Source organism: Anguilla rostrata, chromosome 8 (assembly GCF_018555375.3).
Source record: "Anguilla rostrata isolate EN2019 chromosome 8, ASM1855537v3, whole genome shotgun sequence".
Taxonomy (NCBI): domain Eukaryota; kingdom Metazoa; phylum Chordata; class Actinopteri; order Anguilliformes; family Anguillidae; genus Anguilla; species Anguilla rostrata.
In genome coordinates, this window is record NC_057940.1 from 4,959,043 (window position 1) to 4,965,238 (window position 6,196).

Genomic DNA, 6,196 nt, shown 5'->3' on the forward strand with positions numbered 1-6,196 from the left:
GGTTTTCCTTTTGGTGAGGACTGAGAAAGCGGGAAGGGGAAAAGTGGGGTTGCCCGAGTCGGACAAAGGGGGGCCCACCAGCGGCGGGAAAAACTGGTTGGGCCCGCGTAAATCGGGGTTCGGGAGATTTCGGGGCCCTGTGGTAAGGGGGAAAGGGGTTCCCCTTTTGGCTCCCTCCCTTTTTATTTGTTCCCATTCTGACGCCAAGAGGCGGGGAGTGGAGCAGGACGCCCCCAAAGGACACTGGAGGGGGAGGGGGAATGGGTCCTCCACACCTTCAGTAGAAGCTCCTGATGCCTTGCGCAGGCCGACGCCGTGTTTCTGGCAGAATCCACTGCAGTCATCGCGGCAGAGGTGCCCAGTCCCAGTATTTTTAATGCCAACGCACTGTTGTATTGTTTCTACGATGCATTTTTACTGTTATTAGATAGCAACACATGATAGACAGGGGCTAAATTGGGATTTGGGAGGTGGGTGGACCCTGAGATCCGGTGGGAGGTGGGTGAAATAAGGTACAAACCAATGAATGTCTCAGCTCAAAATAGTTGTCTCTTAAATGTATTGTGCACATAATTGTAATTAAGGAAAACAATGTATACTATTGATGCAAGCTTTTACATAATATATTTCAAGTTTATAAAGTGTCATTAATGCGGAGTATTTTTTTTACCCACAAAAATAATCGGTCAGACGCTGGGTGTTAGGCTACTTTATTAATCCGACCGTTGGCATGCTTGATTATAAAGGAAAATAAGGCTACTAATGAAAACAGGTTGAGATCAATGATTAGTTTAAAGTAGAGTTTTGCGCCCCACCAATTTTCAGCTCACCAGTTGCCGCTGAATAAAACGTCATGTATGTGGGAAATATTCAATCCTAGCTTAGCTGCTGACCAGCAACGTGCTGATATTGCTTAAGCAATCAAAGTTGCCGTTAATAATAGCCGGCGTTCGTGGGGGCTGTTTATTCACCTCTCTTTAAAATGTTGCATAGATGAAATTACATGTTAATGAAACTACCTATCACGTCCGCTTCCAATCAATCAAGACAATTAGCAGTATTTTTCTTTCTATGCTGCTCCTCCTGAGCCTAAATGGACTGGATTGTCATAGTTATATGTAAAACTGCCGGTCAAAATTATTTATTTACCAAAGGTGGGTGGACGCCATCCACCCGCGTCCACCCCCAATTTAACCCCTGATGATAGATAGCATTGCCTGAAATGTGAAACAGTTGGATGACCCTTCGCTCAAATTCCATAAAATTTCATCTGACCAATCCCAGCATAAAAACTGCAACCACTACAAGCTCAGACAACTTCATAATTAGCAAACGGGCTACCGTTAAATAATGTTTACATACCTCGACATGCTTTTTCGGGTTGGACGGCGAGTTTTTGAATGCAGCGATGTAGTTTGTGCGCGGTAAGCAGAGCAATGATTTAAAACAATGAATCTTTTTGAATTTCACAAATCTCAAACATGGACTTGAGCTATGGCCATGGGTGCTCTGGTGGCGAAGAATCATCCTCATCTTCTGCCGTCGCCATAATTACCGCCGCCAAGTTCAAATTCAGCTGTTCGACCACTGGTGCAACAAGCAAGCACTTGACCCACAGGGTGTTAGGAGTAGGCTACTGTGATTGGTTTTTCTCCTGTGAGGAACAGCGTGTGGCCAATCGCATTTTAGAAAATAAAAATATTCAAAGCTATGTTTCAAAGTAACGAATAACGACAACCTTCATAGAAATGTAGGAGTCAAAAGTACAATATTTATCTTTCAAATGTAGTGGAGTAAGCCATAAGTTTCCAAAAATATAAATACTCAAGTACAGATACTCGAAAAATGTACTTAAGTACAGTACTCAAGTAAATGTACTTTTACTTTTACTGTCCACCCCTGCCAGTCGGTGACCAGTTAAAATCGTAGTTTCAAAAGCTTCTTGTATTCTCGAAGTCTCCTTCAATACGACTATGCACTCTTTCAAGCTCTTCATCTCATTGTGGAGGTTGATGAGCTGCTCCTTGTACTCGTGATTCTGTGCATATTCCACACATCCTCCGGGCTCACCACAATTAGCATGCTGCAGGACACGCATCTCATAGTTCTGCCTCCGCTCTAAGGGCTTAGCTTGCTGGGCGACCCCATGCGGAGTAGGTAACCAGGACACCAGGCTCTCCGTGGATCGTTGCCGGTTCCGGCAGGCGTCGGAAGCGCGGGAGACAGAAGAAGCAAAAGAGTGGATGCCAGTCCGGCCTACTTGCTAGGCAATCCGGCAATCCGTGAATCACCAATAAATAAATAAAATTCTTCTACCCGTTTCATTTCTGCCCAAATCAAGCAGGGCACCAGGAGGAGATTACAGCACAAACTGAAAAAATGGACTGTTGCCTTCGCAGCCGAGCCCTGGAGTGACTGGTGGAGCCACTGGGAAGGACAGGGAAATGAGAAAACCGGTGCCCCGCCTCGGCCAGAGGGCCTGGGGGTGTGCGAGAAGGAGTATCCCGCAGACAGTGCAGCTGGGGTGGCGGTGTTATCGGGAGTGATCCAGGTTTCTGTGAGAGCCAGGAAGTCACGAGACTTTGTCTTGGCAAAGGCAGCAATGAAGTCAGCTTTCTGGACAGCTGCCTGACTGATGCAATCACGTAATTGCATTGAGCTTGTCAGGGCAGAGTAGCACCAGGTGAAACTACTCAAAATTATCAAGACAATACAGGGCTATTTAACAGTACCATGTGATTACATACACTGTTTAAATAATGCATAATTGTGTTCTCTTACTAGCAACAGCTGAGACAAATTAAAGAGAGATTCTGAACTAACGCACAACTATGTTCTCTAACTAACAGCAGGAACAAATTAAACAAAGATACGCCATCTGAAACGCGGAGTAGTAGCCGATGGCACAATCAGATGCACACAAGTTTCACAAGCCCTTGCTGGTATCTCTCCCCACAGACCACTCCACCCTCAGATGTAGGCACACACAGGTTTTTATTTTAATTCTAGTGAAACACAGCAGGCAGAACAGATAAAGTGTTAGCAATGTCTGTCTAAATGCCTATAGCTGCAGCTATGGGCTGGCTAAACTGAATGGCTCCCTCTGCACCAGCAGATGAAGCTCTAACCCCACCACCCTTCCACAGGGGGGTTGGGAGGTCTTTTACCATTACGAAAAAATAATGTGGCAGCAGAAGTATGTATTAAGAGATAAGACATGTAAGAGATGTAGATGTTCTCTCCTCAGGTAGAAGTGCACTTATTGGCATACACCTTTCTCCTCAGATAGAAGTGCACTCATTAATGAAGATCTCTCTCCTTAGTACACCAATCAACAAGCCCAGCCCCCCCCCCCCCCAGGTTCATGAGTAAATCGTCATTGACTGGAAACAATTTTTCACACTGTCACACTTCCTGTGTGAAGGCTGTGAATATTCCATCTTACAGCACCGCCTCATATAAAAAAAAACCCCACACAGGCACACTAAAGTGTATCCACACATATACAAATATGTACACACAGCACACAAACAAAAAACACACATATACATATTTGTATACACAGTAAACACACACACACACACACACACACCGACAAAAGAGTGACAACCATGACCACACTGACTTGAAACAATGTTTATTGATCACAGGCACTTCAAAATATCTGATTAAATGTTAAAAATTCTAGTTTTGAACAGGACTACCACATACAGCACAGAGAAACATTCCCTCACAAAACTCATAGCCCTACATTGTACAAAAAAAGCAATTTAACAACTAAACACCGGTACCTATATAATAATGAATCTTACATTAAAAAAACAACATGTAGCTGCCCCCTTCCTCCATACTCCACATAAATATAATATAGCAGAAGTGAAACAAAAAAAAGTTCTCCAAAGCCAGAAAATATGTGACTCATTGCAAATTTTCTGTTCAGTGTCTAAGCTTATAACAGAAAGTTCCCCTAGTGTGTGGGTACAGACACAACCACAGGCCTTCCAGTGCATTTGACACACAGCCCTTTCTGATGCAGGGTAGCAGTGGTTAGCAGTGAATTCCTGTTAAAGACTTATGAAGTGCCGTCTTGTAGCCAGGTTCGAATCACACTCAGGCTTTCTGCTAGGGGCGGGGATGGGGCGTCTGTGACACCATGGACCTGTGGGGGTGGGGGGTGGGGGGGTGTCTGTGACATCATGGACCCAAGAGGGCGGGGGGGGGGGGGGTGGGGGGGGTGGCGTTGCAGACTTAATAAGGCTGCTTCATACTTTCCGCATCCGCGAGGGTCCGCTTTGGTCCTCGTGACGTAAATGTCGTTATCCGTCCATGTCCGGAGGGTCCGCGCACAGCCCAAAATTTGTGACCGCGGGACTGTACGCATAGCAAGCGTGCTGACTGCGTAAACACACACACACACACACATACAGCCACACACATACAGCCACAAAAGAGTGATAACCATGTCCACACTGAATTAAAACAATGTTTATTGATCGCGGTGCCATTGCAACTAGGGGGATTCAGGTCTTTTTTGGGGGAGATCAGTTCACTTTCGGGGGGGGGATCAGAGCTCCCCCCTAAATCTGAACCCAGTGGTACGTTCTCTATTTCCAATTAATGTGCTAACCTGACGAGTGGGTTGAGCTCGCTCAGGCAATCAAATCGAGATGTATCAGAACTGGAGACAGCTTCCGCTTTCCGGTTCCATGGACTCCAATGGGAGCTGATCATTGGCGCAAGAAGCCAATTCATGGAGGCGGCCATGTTTTATTATGGTGCTTTTGGCACCTGATGCGCAAGCACACTGGGTACTCAAACATGAACGGATCAATGGGAATGAAAAAAAAAGTCATATCATCTTCTGTCTCCGACTGGTGAGTGTTTAGTCCAGTGTGAACAAATTATATGGGAAATGGGGAAATTCCCATAAAGTTTCGTTGGGTACTTCAAATGGGAAATTCTATTTTGACCAATTGAACAGCATGTTAGAAGAATGTAATTTTGAGAAAGAAGTCATTTTAATGGGGGATTTTAACATAAATTCGGAAGACAAATGTAACAGGAAAACTCTTAAGCGCATAACAAAAAATCTTGATCTTACACAGTTAATTAAGGCCCCAACAAGATAATACAGTCTTCAAAGACTCAGATTGACCTGGTATTTAGCAATAAGCCAGAGAGAATAGTCAAATCATTCAATATGATTACTGAGCTATCTGACAATAATTTAATATTTGTAGTTAGAAAATTAGCCAAGAAGCGTTTCAGTCCCTGTGATGTAAGAAATCCTGGTCAGCTTAGAATACCTAAGGGAGAACAGAGCAACTTAAAAAAATGCAATTAAAGGGATTAAATGGAACGGTATTCTGTCTTATTTTGATGTGGAATCTGACAGCTATGCCTTTCTGTTTACAATCCAAACTATAATGAAAGATTTCCTAAAGAGAGTTAAATCTAGCCACAGACAAAAAAATACTCCTCCATGGATAAGTGGTAATACCTGGAAATTAATGAGAGAACGAGATGCTGCCCTGAAAGTAGCTTTTGGATCTAAGTTAAGTACTGATAGAGCAAGGTTTGTGATGCTAAGAAATATGTGTTTGTATTTGACCCAGGTCTGGTAGGTGACTTAGGTGCATTAACTGTCTTAACTACTGCTTGTATTTTTTCCATAGATTGCGTTGTTGCCGTTCTCGTTGTGTTAGTGTTAATCAGTTTAACCTTTAGGGTCCAAGTTGAACTATGCGGTTGTTCCCTGCACTTGGACCGGTACTTCTCTCTAGAGGTTTCGTCATACTTGTTCCTGGTTATGGTTATACACTTTGTTGTACGTCGCTCTGGATAAGAGCGTCTGCCAAATGCCTGTAATGTAATGTAATGTAATGGTACAGACTGCCCAGGCTTAAGAGTGTAGGAGCAGAGAACATTTTTATCCCACAAGCTACAGCAGCAGTGAACACCAGTGTACACTGATGTGCCATTTTACAACAAATTACACTCTGCAAGCATGCAGGCACGCTACAAGAGCTTTCACCAGATTTAAGAGGTCAGAATTTAACGAACTGCTTCCTGAAGATCACACAGGTTGTTGTTCTTTTTTTCCCCACCAAATACAAGGTGCTTAACTCATTTTTAAATAACATTAATACGATTAATTTCATGAACAGTGATTAATACTATTACTGCTGCTACTACT

At 43.8% G+C, this 6,196-nt stretch overlaps 1 protein-coding gene and 1 long non-coding RNA gene across 3 annotated transcripts in view; one reads left to right on the plus strand and one right to left on the minus strand.

Moving 5' to 3' along the window:
* LOC135260620 (uncharacterized) overlaps positions 1–6,196 on the plus strand; it is a 132,270-nt gene that overhangs the window by 111,437 nt on the left and 14,637 nt on the right. The window lies entirely within an intron of this gene.
* On the minus strand, positions 3,622–6,190 carry LOC135260625 (uncharacterized). The gene is made up of 3 exons (XR_010331685.1): positions 5,894–6,190; positions 4,249–5,628; positions 3,622–4,159 (listed from the first exon to the last, which is right to left on the minus strand). It is a non-coding gene; the product is annotated as an uncharacterized LOC135260625 (long non-coding RNA).